Source organism: Capricornis sumatraensis, chromosome 12 (assembly GCF_032405125.1).
Source record: "Capricornis sumatraensis isolate serow.1 chromosome 12, serow.2, whole genome shotgun sequence".
NCBI classification, from domain to species: Eukaryota; Metazoa; Chordata; class Mammalia; order Artiodactyla; family Bovidae; genus Capricornis; species Capricornis sumatraensis.
This window is the reverse complement of record NC_091080.1, coordinates 17,946,455-17,961,890: the sequence shown is the minus strand read 5'-3', so window position 1 is coordinate 17,961,890 and position 15,436 is coordinate 17,946,455. Positions and strand designations below refer to the sequence as shown.

The window sequence follows — 15,436 nt, the reverse complement described above, 5'->3', positions numbered from 1 at the left end:
TATTGTGCTTTTCCAGTGAGTTGTTTAGTCAGCATGAGGCTGCAGTAATCATCACACGCTTCAAAGAAGAGACTCTTTTACATATCAAAAGCACAACATCCTTTCTCTAAGGTTCAAAAACACCCAGTTCTGATGTATTGGGATTCTCAGAATGTCATAAGAGATGTGTATTATAAACTTTCATCCTTTCTAAGGATCATCTAATGATCCTTCTAATGATCCATCTAATGATCATTCTAATAATTCACCTTCCCTCCTGTATGATAATACCAAAGATAGCTAAGTATCACAATTATGTTCCCTTTGAATAAAGGAATGAGTGGTAACTGGGATCTCAGAAAATGGGCAGAATCTGTCTTGATTTTGATTTGTAGATGATGAAGTGAATAAAGAAAAAGTGACAGTCTACATTTTAAACAAGAGCTTATCAGAACAGATTTACAAAGTCAACCCTCATGCATTTCTAGTAGAATGGGGAGCTTAATAATACAAATGTTTTACCTACCTAGCTCTTATTTTAAATATAGTACTTTTTTGAGATAAAGTAAACTACTTTAGGTTTGAGTTATCTGTTTTGGGGGAAAAGATAAAGGTCTGTGGTCTAAGAGAAATTTCAGAGTTAATTTTAAAAAGCAGATCTGTGTGTTTACCATTTTTCTTGATGTTTACACTCCATAAACATGTCATCACTTAAAAGGTGAACCTCTTTTTTACAGTCTGTCTTCCAGGTCTATGGTGTGACCTGGATGTCTCATGTCGTTCACCTGTCCAGTGGATTTTGAGATAATTTAGCCTCCGTAATTGCGCCTGTCTTTCTTACTACTGTTTCTCTTTGAAACACTTTGCAAATGTCCATTTTCCTGTATTGACTCAACATTTGTTCAAGCCTTGGAGTATTTCTAAAAGATTTACACAGTTGAGAACGTTACCTTCTATAATCCCTTCCTGTTTGAAGTCTCACACCCAGAATTTAGCTGTGATATATTTCACATCCAAACATTTCATGCAGGGCTTTGCTAAGTTATACGAACTTCAGTTTGAAGCTCATATCCAGAAATTGTGATAAAGCTTTGCACATTGCCTCCTTAAATAAGAACCCCAGTGTGTTTGTCACTCGGTTCAGTTCAGTTCAGTCGCTCAGTCGTGTCCAACTCTTTGCGACCCCATGAATCGCAGCACGCCAGGCCTCCCTGTCCATCACCAACTCCCGGAGTTCACTCAGACTCACGTCCATCGAGTAAGTGATGCCATCCAGCCATCTCATCCTCTATCATCCCCTTCTCCTCCTGCCCCCAATCCCTCCCAGCATCAGAGTCTTTTCCAATGAGTCAACTCTTCACATGAGGTGGCCAAAGTACTGGAGCTTCAGCTTTAGCATCATTCCTTCTAAAAAGAAATCCCAGGGCTGATCTCCTTCAGAATGGACTGGTTGGATCTCCTTGCAGTCCAAGGGACTCTCAAGAGTCTTCTCCAACACCACAGTTCAAAGTTTGTCACTCAGTAGTGTCCAATTCTTTGTGATCCTATGGACAGTAGCCCACCAGGCTCTTCTCTCCATGGAATTCTCCAGGCAAGAATATTGCAGTGAGTTGCCTTTCCCTTCTCCAGAAACAAGTAGTAGTAAGACATAAAACCTCAAAACTACACTGAATTTGCCCGCTTCCCCAACTGTGTCACTGAGTTCACTATCTTTTGCCCTTCTAATTCAAATGTGTCACTTTTTCACCCTTAATTTTGCATCTGTTCTTCCTTCTGAGAAGTAGTTCAACTCTTTCTTAGATTAAATTAAAAATATTACTTTTCAAGATGGAGTGTACATAATATTTACAGGTTTAACCAGTTCTGATGTTTCCTGGCAGGTTTAATTTGTCTCCTCTCTGTGTTCAGCTGTACTCTTTTAAAGTGGTGACCCCTACTACATGGTACTTGCTCAGTTTGGTTCTCTGCCTCCCCCACTAGACAGTAAATATCTGGTTGAGAGGGACTGACTTACTCATCTTTGCATCCATTGTACTCTGTGCTTAGCTCATAGGAAGTGCTCAGTAAAAGAATGAATGAATGAAAGGATGAAAGAATATATGAATGAATGTGCTTATCCAACTCTTCTTCTCTCAGAGCTAACAGATAATGAAAACAAAAAATTTGGAGGTAAGTAAAAAAGCCAAGACATTGAATCAGTGTTGTAATTGGCATAAACCTAGGCTTACTGATTGCCACTTGAGTGATTATTTATTCATACTCTTCTATTAAAAATACCATTAAATTTTCATCAAGCATTGTGCTGGTGAATAGCATTGTTAATAGCATTGATAAATAGCATTGTTCTATTTACCTTATGAAATATATTTTACTTAACATTCATTTATGGTGAACAAGATAGTAATATCCCGTTTATCAGATGAAGACTCTGAGGCTGGAAGAGGTAGCTTACATGAATTTATTTCCTAATTAAAAGAAAGCCTCTAACTTCAAACATAGGCTTTCTGATTCCAAATCTGCCTCTTTGTCACTGTTTTATATTGCCTCTCCAAAAGTCAGTCTTTTGTGTTATTGTGTATTATAAAACTTGTCAGATTTTCTCTTTCTCCTGGACTCACAAATAACACTGATTTATGTATTTATTTACAATAGTGTTTATTTTATCAATCACATGATAAGCATTATTTGTACCTCCAGGGTGTATCGATTTTCATATGCTACACTTGCTGAAAATGGAAATGTACCTTTCTTTCTTCATAATAACCTGTCAACTATGAAAATCAGTTTTGCATCAATTTTATGGCAAGGCCACACAAGCAAGAAAGCTTCATGCTCAGGCATTTCAGTACATAAGTTACTATGTGTGCTGTCATTTTCAGTAATATAAATAATTCTTATTGCTTGTGAAGTAGCACATAAGTTGTTTTTAGATAATGATAGTATTTTCAGGCAATATTCCAATTTTTGTGCTTTGAAAGTGAGCAGTACTGGTTCAGTGTAAGACATCCCAGTGTCCTCACTGTGTTGGTTCTGTGAACCGGTGTGCCTGCATCTTCATTTATTTGCCCTTACCTTGCTGCTGCTCTTGCTCATAAAAAGTCATTTCCAAGTCAGTTGCTTTTCTATCTAACAGCATCTTTGTTGTGGATTATAGTAAATGATTTAGCTCGCTGACTCTATGCTTGGTGGAACATCCTCAGGCTTATTTTGAGCTAAGCAAGATTTTACTGGATGGTCTTTGAATTCAAAGACTGCTTTTGGCAACTCCAGGAAGAATACTGCTGATGATTTAGCAAACTGTAGCTTTATAAATGACCACTCTCCACTGGCAGGAAATTAATGGCAGATGAGTGTAAATAGGTCCATTTCATTTTATTCCCAACCTGCATATATTCTAAGGAAATGGTTATAGCTTGGGAGAAGAGAACAAGGGAAAGTTTATAAGATGATGGAAACTTTATTGCTACATTGAAAAAAAAAATCATGTACCATTGGTTAAAATTATCAATATTATAAGTAATCTAATTTTATTGTTTTCTTAGAAAAGCAAGATTAGGGGATAAAATCCTAGGCAAGCCTGTTTGGCAGGTAGCATAAGCAAGAAATATACCTGTGCTGATTTGAACCACTGGTGTTTGGAGTGTATTACTTTAGAAGGTTTAAGGAAGTTATTTGACCTTGATTTTTAGTCCAAGAAATTGGACTTTCTTTTCCCAATAATATTCCTATTGCTGAACATTGGGGCAACTCAAAACATTGTTACTCTATACGACTGAGATGAAATCAGAATGAGGTAACATTTGGAATAAAATTATATTTTGTTGTTGTTTGTGTTTTGTTTTATCTGAAAGGCCTTAAGAAATAAATTTCTACAGACTTGCTTAACAGTTTTATATCATTTCTAAGCTTACCTGTAAACATGGTTGAAGTTGTCATATATAATCAATATACAGATATTCCAAATAAAAGTAGACTAAAATCTGTGTTTCTTTGATCTGGAATATGCATTGTCAACACTTAAAGAGCCAAATGTCTCTAGAAGTCTGTGATATTGATTTGATTAAGAATTTATGCTATTATAGGAGCCTCAAAGAAATATGTAGAACCACATTGGTCTAACTCTATAGCTTTAAAATACTGACCAACATGAAAACACCATTCATTGTGTTCAATTGAATAAATATTTATTACAAAATTTGAGTGTTATATTGTAATGAATTGGAGCAAGGCAATTAGTTATACGGTCTATGAAAAGTTATTACCTTAAGCCTTTGGGGTCTGAATCAAGTCACGATGGGGGACATATGTACACCCATGGCTGATTCATGCCAATATATGGCCAAAACCACTACAATATTGTAAAGTCATTAGCCTCCAATTAAAAAAAAAAAAAAAAAAAAACTGAAGTCAATGAAATGAAAGGCTACAGAATTGAGTGTGAGATATTAACATAGGGACCATTTTAGCTGCTAACTAACAAGGTAATACTTTAGAAAGAGGATGATTTATCACTACATGAAGAACTCCTGAATCAGTTATGTAACATTATACAGTCTCTATTCCCTAGCCAATTCATTGATTAAGTATAATAACAAAGCTATGGGTTGTCCTGTTGGTGATACAGTCCAATATTATCTTAATTATTTTTCATTATGAATGCTGCTAGGCTAAGGCTAGAATGCGGCTGAGTTGTGAGGATGGTGTTAAATAGTCCATCACCATTATAATCAGGCAAAGGACATGTTTCAACAGAGTAGATAAGACAAGAGCTTTCATTGTTTTCATGGAATGAAAACAAAATTCTTCCTGAATTTACATGAATTTATATAGTAATATACATGGAGTCATTTTATTCATTAATTTTTAAGTCTGAATTTAGATTTCTTAGTATTATCATGCAGATAAATAGCTTTTTCTCATGTACTTTTATTCCAAAATAACTAAATTTATTTAAAGATGAGTAAATTCTCTGTTGTTTTATTAAATTGAACACTGATTCCATTTAATTCACTGGGGTCTTCAGTTTTATTAGAGATATATGTCCTGCAACATTAATTTCATATGGCATCAATTTTATTTAATTTTAAATACATGTATTAATTTAAATATTAAAAATTATTTAATTTTTTAATGAATGGCCATTCAGACATGAAAGATAATGGATTAACAAGTGAAATTTCTCTCTCCCCTCCAAATGTATTATTCACAATGTACACTGCTTTTGTTTCAGTCTTAAAACTAATGTGTATACAATTAATCATTTTTCTCTTTTGAAGAACTGGAACTAAAATTATTTTTCCTAAACTGATTTTTCTAGCTATCAAGATGCTATACACAGTTTTTTAAGTTTTTCTTTACAAAAGTAAACACATTAAATCAGATGTTACATCACTATGTTTTTTTTTAGCTGTGAGCCATTGCCAGAAAATATTACAGAACTTTCTAAAGTGGCCTGCTTTTAATCATGATATGATTTTTCCCCTAAGATATTTGGAGATTCTAAAATATTTAACATATTTAAAATTATCTCAGTGTTTATTTTCCTATTGCCTCTAGGTCTATTTTGCTTCCTCACATTGAATAAAAATTATCAGGTATTAAATCTTTCCATCTCTTCCTTTGGTGGGGGGGGGATATATATATATACACATACACATGCACACACATACACACACAATACGTCTCTTTTAGGTTCTGTTTAACTTGCATTATGAGGACCAGCATGGACTTCCTAATTTTCAAGTATGTTTTCCTCAGTTCTCATAATTAAGAACATCAGCAGCTCCCTACTCTTGGTCATCTTCTTTCAAAAAAATCTCTCTCCTTTGGCTCCTGTGGGTTCATTTTATACTTTGTCATAACTCTAAAATCAATATTATGGCTTTAAAGTTGTTTATTTTCCTCCCGTTGTTGTGGCTTTATTGAGCATTTCAATTTACTCAACCAACATGGATTTATTGAATAGCTATCAAATACATGGGTCAGCAGGTAAAGGATTCACCTGCCAATGCAAGAATTACAAGAGATGCAGGTTTGATCCCTGGGTCGGGAAGATGCCCTCGAGTGGAAATGGCAAACTCCTCCAGTATTCTTGCTTGGAGAATTCCGTGGAGAGAGGAGCCTGGCGACCTAGAGTTGATAGAGTCACACAGAGCCAGACATGAGAGGGTTACTGAGCACAAATACATAGAAATACCATGAATGAATGTTAAGTGTGTCAAATGATTTTTTTGTGTTTATTGAGACGATCATGTGCTTTTCCTTTAAGTTGTTGATATGATAGTTTACACTAGTTTTTTTCCTTTTTAATTAATTTTTATTGAAGTATAGTTGCTTTACAATGTGTTAGATTCTACTGTACAGCATAATGAATCAGCCATATGAATACATGTATCTCCTCCTTTTTGGGCTTCTACCCATTCAGGTCATCACAGGGCCTTAAGTACAGTTCCCTGTGGTATACAGTATGTTCATATTAGTTATCTATGTATAGAGTATCAATAGAGCATATGTGTCAATCTCAATTTCCTTTGATTACGTAACAAGTTTGAAATTCTGGAATAAACCCTACTTGTCATGATGTAGTTTCTTTTCTGTATATTACTAAATATATTTGGCTAATGTTATTTAACTTATATGCAGAGTACATCATAAGAAACGCTGGACTGGAGGAAACACAAGCTGGAATCAAGATTGCTGGGAGAAATATCAATAACCTCAGATATGCAGATGACACCACCCTTATGGCAGAAAGTGAAGAGGAGCTAAAAAGCCTCTTGATGAAAGTGAAAGAAGAGAGTGAAAAAGTTGGCTTAAAGCTCAACATTCAGAAAACGAAGATGATGGCATCTGGTCCCATCACTTCATGGGAAATAGATGGGGAAACAGTAGAAACAGTGTCAGACTTTATTTTCTTGGGGCTCCAAAACCACTGCAGATGATGACTGTAGCCATGAAATTAAAAGATGCTTACTCCTTGGAAGAAAAGTTATGACCAACCTAGATAGCATATTCAAAAGCAGAGACATTACTTTGCCGACTAAGGTCCGTCTAGTCAAGGCTATGGTTTTCCCAGGAGTAATGTATGGATGTGAGATTTGGACTGTGAAGAAGGCTGAGTGCCAAAGAATTGATGCGTTTGAACTGTGGTGTTGGAGAAGACTCTTGAGTGTCCCTTGGACTGCAAGCGGATCCAACCAGTCCATTCTGAAGGAGATCAGTCCTGGGATTTCTTTGAAAAGAATGATGCTCAAGCTGAAGCTCCAGTACTTTGGCTACCTCATGTGAAGAGCTGACCCATTGGAAAAGACTCTGATGCTGGAAGGGATTGGGGGCAGGAGGAGAAGGGGACAACAGAGGATGAGATGGCTGGATGGCATCACGGACTCGATAGACGTGAGTCTGAGTGAACTCCGGGAGTTGGTGATGGACAGGGAGGCCTGGCATACTGCAATTCATGGGGTCGCAAAGATTCAGACACAATTGAGTGACTGAACTGAACTGAACTGAACTGAATAACTGGTGAATAATTTTGCATTCATACTCATGAGGGTTATTGATCTGTAGTTTATGTTTCTTGTAATGTCTTTATTCATTTGGTTATTCAGATAACACTGGATGCACAATGAGTTGGCCAGTTTTCCCTCCTCTTCTTTTTCAGGAAGAGATGATATTATTTTGGTATTCTTTTTAATGTTTGATACAATTTACCCAGGAAACATCTTATATCTGATGCTTTGTTTATTGAAAGATATAATTACAAATTCACTTTCTTTAAAAAGATTACTTTTCTTTTCCCCAGCTTTATTGTGATATAGGCAAAAATTGAATATACTTAAGGTATACCATGTGATGTTTTTACTTTATATATGCATTGTGAAATGTTTACAACATTCAAGCTAGTTAAAATACCCATCCGTTTACCTTTTTTGTGAGAACAGTTAAAGTCTACTCAGCCAATTTCACGTGTACAGTGAACCGTGGTTAATGACAGTCATCATGATGTAGTTCATCGTATCTTCAGAAGTTCCTCCTGTGTATCTAAATCTTTTCTGTATGTTACTAAATATATTTTGCTAAAATACATTTATTTTAGATATTAACCAAAAAATATGTATTTAGTTTGCATGCTCATTTTAAAATCAGGCTGTGTGTTTTCCTGTCTGTTGTTGTTGCTTATTTATTTTGAATATGAACTGCTAAAGAGATACTTGGCTTGCCAATATTTTCCAATTACATACTTGACCTTTTTTTTTTTTTTTTTTTGCCCTTTGACCAATATTATCCCCATTTTCTTCACCCTCTAGACCCTGGTAAGCAACATCCTACTCTCTGCTTCTGAGTCTGACTTTTGTATATTCCACATCTAGGTGCGAATAAAAAGTATTTGTCTCTCTGTGTCTGACTTACTCCATTTGGCAGAGTGATATCCAGTTTTACCCATTTTGCCACAATATGCAATCAACTACTGTTGAGTCTTAAGAAAGAAGGAACCTTAATTATGTGTATATAAATATATATATATACTATATATACATATGTGCAAATATTTTCCCATTACATAGGTTGTTTCTTTCTTGATTTTTTTTTCTTTCTTTCTTCTTCTTCTTTTTTTTTTTTTTTTTTGCTATACAGAAATGTTGTTGTTCAGTTGCTAAGCTGTGTCTGACTCTTTGGGACCCATGGACATCAGTTTCCTCTATCCTCCACTGTCTCTCAAATTTCACTCAATTTCATATCCATTGAGTAATGTTATCTAACCATCTCATCTTCTGCCACCTCCTTCTTCTTTTGCCTTAAATCTTTCCCAGCCTCAGGATTGTTTTCCAATGAGTCAGCTCTTCACATCAGGTGGACAAAGTATTGGACCTTCAGCTTCAGTAACAGTCCTTCCAATGAATATTCAGGGTTGATTTCCTTTAGGATTGGCTGGTTTGATCTCCTTGCTGTTCAAGGGATTCTCAGGAGTCAGCACAATTGGAAAGCATCAATTTTTTGGTGTTCAACCTTCTTTTTGGACCAACTCTTACATCCATACATGACTATGGGAAAAACCATAGCTTTGACTATATGGACCTTTGTTAGTGAAGTAATGTCTCTGCTTTTTAATATGCTGTATAGGTTGGTCATATCTTTTCTTCCAAGGAGTATGTCTTTTAATTTCATGGCTGCAATGATTTTGAACCCCAAGAAAACACAATGCGCCACTGTTTCCACTTTTACCCCTTCTATTAATATTCACCATGAAGTCATGGGACTGGATGTCATGATATTAGTTTTTGAATGTGAGTTTCAAGCTATCTTTTCCACTTTCCTCTTTCACCCTCAATAAGAGACCACTGTTTTTCACTTTCTGCCAGAATAGTGGTAACAACTGCATATTTGAGGTAACTGATATTTCTCCTGGCAGTCTTGATTGCAGCTTTAGATTCATCCAGCCTGGTATTTCTCATGATGCATTCTGCATATAAGTTAAATAAGCAGGGTAACAAAATGCAAACTTGACGTACTCTTTTCCCAATCTTGAACCATTCCTTTTGCCATGTCTAGTTCTAACTTTTTCTTCTTGACCTGCATACAGATTTCTTGGGAGACTGGTAAGGTGATCTGGCACTTCCATCTCTTTAAGAATTTTCCACCATTTGTTGTGATCCACACAGTTAAAGCTTTAGTGTTGTAAATGAAATAGAAGTATATGTTTTTCTGGAAACCCTTTGCTTTCTCCATGATCCAATGAATGTTGGCACTTTGACCTCTGGTACCTCTGACACTTTGAAGCCAACTTATATATATGGAAATTCTCAGTTTATGTACTGCTAAAGCCTACCTTGAGGATCTGGACAATAACCGTGCTAGTATGTGAAATGACTACAATTGTATGGTAATTTGAACAGTGTTTGGCATTGCCCTTCTTTGCAATTGTAATGAAAGCTCACTTTTTTCAGTCCTGTGGCCACTGCTGAAATTTTTAGTTCAATGCACTTTGATTTGCCAATGTTAGTTTTCACTGCATATACTTCCATGATTATATACAAAAGATATGACAAAAGGATTTTTCTTATAATTTCTTCTAGCAGATTGCAACTTCATCTCTTCTTTAAGTGTTGAATATATAGAGATCACTTTTTTCTTAATTTAATGTTAATAAAGTTCCTGTATCACTGTTTTACAGGTGGATAAACAATTTTTCCAATATCATTTATTGAAGAAACACTTCTTTCTTAATTGTGCATGCTTTGTATAAAAGGATTATCTTCATTATATGTTGGTCACTTCAGTTCAGTTTAGTAGCTCAGTCATGTCTGACTGTTTACAACCCCATGGACTGCAGCACTCCAGGCTCCCTGTCATCACCAACTGCTGGACTTGCTCAAACTCACGTCCTTTGAGTCAGTGATACCATCCAGCCATCTCATCCTCTGTTGTCCCCTTCATCTCCAGCCTTCAATCTTTTCCAGATTCAAGGTATTTTCGAATGAATTAGTTCATTGCATCAGGTGGCCAAAGTATTGGAGCTTCACCATCAGTCCTTCCAATGAATATTCAGGACTGACTTACTTCAGGAGTGACTGGTTTGATCTCCTTCATGTCCAAGGGTCTCTCAAAAGTTCTCTCCAACTCCACAGTTCAGAAGCATCAATTCTTTGGTGCTCAGCTTTCTTAATGGTCCAACTCTCACATCCATACACGACTACTGCAAAAACCACAGCTTTAAATATACAGACAATTTTTGGTAAAGTAATGTCTCTACTTCTTAATAGGCTGTCTAGATTGGTCAGAGCATTTCTTCCAAGGAGCAAGAGTCTTTTAATTTCATGGCTGGAGTCATCATTTGCAGTGCTTCTGGAGCCCAGGAAAATAAAGTCTGTCACTGTTTCCATTGTTTCCCCATTTATTTGCCAGGAAGTGACGGGACCAGATGCCACAGTCTTAACTTTTTGAATGTTGAGTTTTAAGCCAGCTTTTACTGACTCCTCTTTCCCTTTCATCAAGAGGTTCTTCAGTTCTCTTCACTTTCTTCCATAAGGGTATTGTCATCTGCGTATCTGAAGCTATTGTTATTTCTCCTGGAAGTTGAGATTCTAGCTTGTGCTTCATCCAGCCCTGCATTCAGCATGATGTACACTGCATATAACCAAGGTGACAAAATAAAGCGTATCTGAGGTTACTGATATTTCTCCCGGCAATCTGTTGGTCAATGTCAGCTCTATCTGTTGCTTCTTGACCTGCACAGATTTCTCAGGAGGCAGGTAAGTTGGTCTGTTATTCCCATCTCTTTAAGAATTTTCCACAGTTTGTTGTGATCCACACAGTCAAAGGATTTAGCATAGTCAATGAAGCAGAAGTAGATGTTTTTCTGGAATTCTCTTGATTTTTCCATGATCCAGTGGATGTTGGCAATTTGATTTCTGGTTCCTCTGAGTTTTCTAAATCCAGTTTGAACATCTAGGAATTCTTGGTTCACATACTATTGAAGTCTACTTTGGAGAATTTTGAGCATTATTTTGCTAAGGTGTGAGATGAGTACAATTGTGTTGCAGTTTGAAGACTCTTTGGCATTGCCCTTCTTTGGGATTAGAATGAAAATTGATATTTTCCAGTCCTGTGGCCAGTGCTGAGTTTTTCAAATTTGCTGGCATATTGAGTGCAGTACTTTAACAGCATCATCTTTTAAGATTTGAAATAGCTCAGCTGGAATTCTATCACCTCTCCTAGCTTTATTCATAGTGATCCGTCCTAAGGCGGATCACTTTGCACTCCTGGATGTCTAGCTCAAGGTGAATGATCACAACATCGTTGTTATTTGTTTTTTGTTGTTGTTGTTGTTGTTTTTTTTTTTTTTTTGGATTGGTCTATTTCATTTAAATTATGGAGTTTGTGTGCATATACTTTATATTAACCCCTAGTTATCTTTTTAATGATTTGGGGATCTAGGATAATATTTCTTTTTTTCATTCTTATTCAGTTTGACTGAAGTTGTATCACTTTTATTAACTTTTTATTAAAAAGAATAATATCTGGATTCATTGATGTTCTGTACTGTTTTTCTGTTTTCAGTTTCACTGCTTTGTGCTATTAAACTTATTCCCTTCTTTCCACTTGATTTGTTTTGTTTTGCTCTTTTTACTCATGATAAGTACTGTGGAAGTGTACATTACTGATTTAAGTAAGAACTTTTGTCTATAGTTATATAAGCATTTGATGCTATATATGTATCTCTATGTACTGCTTTAGGTGCTTCTGACAAGTTTACATGCAGTGTTTCATATTTTATTCAATTCAGACTGTATTTTAGATTTCTTTAGAGATTCTATCATTGACACATGTGCTATTTATGATTATAACATTTTCCAAATATTGAAATTTTTGGTATTTTCCATATATTTAGTTATATCTTAAATTGTATGATCTGAGAAAATTCTTTGTATTATTTGTATTCTTTTAAATTTGTAAAAGGGTTTTTTATGTGTCCAGTTATGTAAGCTATTTTGGTGACTGTTCCATACACACTTGAGAAGAATGTATATTCTGCTGTTGGGTAGAGTATTCCATTATGCAATTAAGTAACTTCATAAATATTGTTTTTCAGCTCACCCATACATTGCCATTTTTCTGCCGATTTTTATTAGTTACCAAAAAAGTAGTGTTGGATGTTGAAATATATTTATTCATTGTTTGTTTCTTCTTTCATTTCTTATTTCACATGTTAGAAATTCTTTTGTGAAGGTAAACGTTACGGTTTTACGTTTTTTAGATAATGTATACTTTGTCATTTTAAAATATTTACTTTGTGTCTAATAATATTTCTTCTTCTAAAGTCTACTCTGTCTGGTACTGGTACTGCAATTCTAGTTTTATTTGGTTTTGTATCTGTGTGGTGTTCTCTGTCCATACATTGTAATATGTTTATGCCTTTTTATTGAGATATAATCTAAACAAAATTCATGTAATTAATTATACAATTCAGCCTCTTTAGTGTGTTCACAAAGTTTTGCAACCTTCACAACTGACTAATTCAAGAATATTTTGATCAACCCAAAGTAAATTTCATACTCATTGGCAGTTAATCCAGTAGTCTACTTTCTGTATCCATTAATTTGCCAGATCCTGTATATTTTCTATAAACAAACTTATACAGCCTTGTAGCTTGCTTCTTTCACTTAACATAATTCTTTCAAAGTTCTTTCACAGAGTAGCATATATTAGTTCTGAATTACTTTTAATACCTGCATAATATTCCATGTGTATTTTTTGGTGTGTGTGTGTGTGTGTGTGTGTGTGTATATATAGTTGCTTATCTATTCAATAATTAAAATTTGAGTTTTTCTCCACTATTTTGCTATTTTACACAATATTTCTATAGACTTCAGAGTACAAAATTATGTGTGAGGCTGTGCTTTTAGTTCTCTGCATTATATAACTAGAAATGGAATTGCAGATTTTTATTGTAATTCTATGCTTAAATTATTGAAGAACTGCATGCTATTTATCAAAGCAACTGCACAATTTTACTTCCAAATTTCAAGTCATTACAGTTCCAATTTCCCCACACCCTTTTTATTATTTGTAGTTTTCCTTTTTTAAATTTATTGCAGTTTTAAATTGATTGCAGTTTTAAATTGTTTGCAGTTTTAAATTGATTACGGCTATCAGGAGTAAAGTGGTATGTCATTATGTTTTTGCTTTACATTTCCCTCATGACTATGGGTGCTGAGTACTTGTCTTTGTTGGTCGTTTGTATACCTTCTTTGGGGAACTGTGTATTAAAGTTCTTTGCCCATTTTTGGTTGGATATTTTCTTTTTGGTCGAGTTTATAGAGTTCTTTACATATTTTGAAAATAAGGTACTAGATATTAAGGTAAGGTAAAATAAGGTATTAGATATATGATTTACAGATATTTCCACACATTTTAGGTGTAGCTTCTCAATTTCTTGATAATGTTCTTTGAATCGCAAAAACTTTTTATATGCATGAAGTCTAGTTTCATTTTTTCTTTTTTTTTTTTTTCAGAGTGGGAGAGGGGTTGCTATGCTTTAAGAATCATATCTAAGAAAGCACCATCTAAACTAAAGCCACAAAGATTTACACTTATATACATTCTTCTAATAGTTTTTTCACTGTGATATCTTACAAATGTAAAGTCTTTGACCACATTGAGTTACTTTTATTTGTTGTGAAATAGAACTACAACTTCTTTCTTTTATATCTGGAAATACGGTTGGTCTAGCACCATTTGTTGATAAAACTATCCTTTCCCCATTGAATTGAAAATCAGCTAACTATCTAACTAGCTAAATATGAGTTTATTTCTGGACTTTCAGTTCTATTCCATAGACTGATGTCTATTTTTTTATGCCAGTAAAACACTATTTTATTATTGTACCTTTTGCAGAGGTTTTGAAATCAGAAATTTTTAGCTTTCTTAGTTTGTTCTTATTCTTCAAAATGGTTTCATTTATTCTGGGATGTTTTCTTATTATGTAAATCATAGGATTAACATGTGAATGATAGGGTTAATTTGTCAGTTTCTTCAGGAAATCCTACTACAGTATTGAGAAGAATGGCACTGGATTTATTTTATTAATAAGATGCTATACAGTGATTGATACTTGTATATTCACTCAACCTTGAGTCTTTCAGATAATCTTACTAGGTCATGATGTATAATCTTTCCTGCTATATTGTGGGATTTTACTTGTTACTATTTTGTTGAGAATTTTCTGTACTTTTTCATGAAAATGTGTGTTCTATAATTTAAAGATCTTGTGATATCTTTGTCTGATTTTGATATCAAAGTAATGTTGGCCTCATAGATGGAGTCAAAAATGTTTTCTCCTCTTCCTACAATTATTTTCTTCTTAAGAATTTGAAATAATTGGCCTTAATTCTTTTTAAAATTTTTAATTGGAGCATAATTGCTTTAAAATATTTTGTTACTTTCTTCCGTGCATCAAAATGAATCAACTATAAGTACACATGTCCTCTCCCTCTTGAAAAATATAGAACACTTAACAAATAGGCATGCCATCCTATTGCAGGGATCATGATAATCTTCTTTGTATTATTCCAGTTTTAGTATATGTGCTGCCAAAGACAGCATGATCTTAATTCTCCCTGGTAGACTTAACAGTTGAAGCCATCATCACTATCAGGTCTTAGGTGTTTTTTTTTTTTTTTTCTTTTTTTTTTTTTGCAGAAACTTTAAAAATTGCAAATTCAATCTCTTTGCTCATTAGAGTTCCATTCAGATTTTCTATTCCTTGCTGACTCTGTTTCAGTATTTTTATAGGAGTTGGGAGTATGGCTATCACTTCAAGATAATCACTTTGTTTCACTTGATATATGCCCAGGAGGGGAATGACTGGGTCATACGGTTCAGCTCAGTTCAGTTCAGCCACTTAGTCGTGTCTGACTCTTTGTGACCCCATGGACTGCAATATGCCAGATTCCCAGTC

At 34.7% G+C, this 15,436-nt stretch overlaps 1 non-coding gene across 1 annotated transcript; it reads right to left on the bottom strand.

The window, feature by feature from the left end:
- Positions 1–14,974: 14,974 nt before the first annotated feature.
- LOC138089373 (U6 spliceosomal RNA) lies at positions 14,975–15,081 on the bottom strand. Its single transcript, XR_011145802.1, has one exon. It is a non-coding gene; the product is annotated as a U6 spliceosomal RNA (small nuclear RNA).
- Between the last annotated feature and the right edge of the window lie 355 nt (positions 15,082–15,436).